Genomic DNA, 2,158 nt, shown 5'->3' on the forward strand with positions numbered 1-2,158 from the left:
ATTGTATGTATTATATTCTCATTGGTTTGATTTGAAGTCACTATTTTATCATCTCGTTGCAACGCACGGGCCCTTTTGCTAGTTTAAGCTAAAATTCACATTAATTTGCAACCCTGCTTTCCTAAACGTTTTGTGAAGCATAGGCACAAACATCATGACAAACACTTACTTTAGTTTAAGTTTGAAACTGAGGGAGTAGTTACAATATAATGTTGTCACATCCAACTATGTTTTTTTTTAAGAATTCAGAACATGTTGTTTACAGGAATAGTGCTACAATGCCCAGAGCCGGCTTCGAACGTTGTTTTCCTTCTGGTGTATTTCTTTTGGATTCTTGTGTAAGAAGGCCCCTACCCCTAGTCTAAGATGTGCAATTACTAAACCGTAAAACGCAGCTAGCTACGGCCTTGCACAGTGATTATGTGTTTTAAGCCGTTCGTTTCACTAATGGGCGGACTAGATCACCCGGGTCATTCCGCACCACTAGCTCGGCTTCCCGCTGCATAACTTAAGGCCAGCTAACAGGCCCACGTGACTGGGCTGCTGCTCCACAGAACAATCTGGGCATCTTCTTATGAACTGGGCCAACACCCACTATGGGCCGCCACGAGGGACAAGTTTTCGTTTAGTAGGCCTAGCATGTTCCTCATTGTCGCAAGCTTTTCACACGTATCCAATTTGCCTAACCATGCAAAAGATTGATGAGAAACTTCATGATGATAAAATTGACATAGTATCCTATTGATGTGAAGCATGAAGTCATAGGCACATTGCATCGAAGCAGAGTAAAAAACTCACAGGACTTGACAAAGTAACCTATCTTGGGTCTATCCCAGTATTCTAATTTAATTTTTGAAGTGAACTTACAAAGTATGCCTTTTAATTATACATCATTTCTCGCAGAAAGCAACATGTATTTCAGCTTTGTAGTCATGAAGAAGTTGGCCGTCGATCCAAATATGAACTTATTAGGATGCTTACTTGGAGACTGCAAATAATTAGTATTTTGCATGTTTGTTTCAAAAAATATTTTGCATGCCATATAGTATATCATCTATCTCATTGGTTTCACAAAGTATTTTTTTTTTCAATAAGGTAGCCTTGCAATATAATAGTTTGCATCTTTAGCTTGTGATCCCCTTCACCATCATACATATTCTATATACTAGATTCATGGAAGTTGGCATAATGACACGTGTTTCCTTCTCCTCACCCACGACTATACCTCTCTACGAGAGCATCATGCTACCAGCGCACCCAATCTTCTCTTCCACACTACTTCACTGCAAACATGTTAAATTTCTCTCCTTCGATAACTTAATGATATATTGGCCAATTTATGAAAAATGATCTCTCATGTTTTGTATATTCACTTATTATGGGAACTTCTTATCAATCTATCAAAAATTGACGGGCGCGGCAACGCGCGCATTCATGATCTAGTTTGTATGGAAAGTGCATGGGTAGACCACCACCAATATTTCTAACAACTCTCCTTCGCACCACGAGCAAGGCGGCAGCATGGAGGGGTAACAAAGGACTTGTCGAGCTTGTCCTCACTGGTTCCACAGCCTCACCAACCACAGCTACGGCTACAAGGCAACCAATTTATCTTAAAGTCCAAACGGATGGAGAGATGTGGATAGATTGCAGAATCTTTTTTTTTGTTAATGCCTCGTTGACAGGATCTTGGACTTGAGGTCTCTTCCGAATTGATGAAGGGATGCGGGTGATATTGAACATATAAACCCTGAAGAAGTGCTAGGCAGAAAGAAGCCGTCCACGTCGCCCCGAAATCGCTATGAACAGTCATGTGTCACCGCCTGTAAATTTTGTGCCCCGCCGAGGGCATTTTGGTCTTTTTACGTGCAGGGTATAAATCACAGCCGTGAGTGAGATGAAAAAGGCATCGCGCGAGCGCGGGCGCCACATCGGGCGAGCGAGAGGAAGAAGGCATCGAACCCTAGCCCCAATCCACAGCCCTCATCCCGCCGACACTCCCTCCCACCTCCTCCTCCGCCTTCTGCCCCCTAGGAGCCCCATCGCCGACTGCTACTCCTCCACCGCCTCTCCTCTTTCTCCTCCTTGCCTTCCCATCGCTCGCGCGTAGGCCATCGTGGCCATGCGCTTCGAGGGCGAACCCGGTCTCCACCGCCTG

The sequence above is a fragment of the Triticum dicoccoides genome, chromosome 2B (genome assembly GCF_002162155.2).
Source record: "Triticum dicoccoides isolate Atlit2015 ecotype Zavitan chromosome 2B, WEW_v2.0, whole genome shotgun sequence".
In the NCBI taxonomy this organism is placed as follows: domain Eukaryota; kingdom Viridiplantae; phylum Streptophyta; class Magnoliopsida; order Poales; family Poaceae; genus Triticum; species Triticum dicoccoides.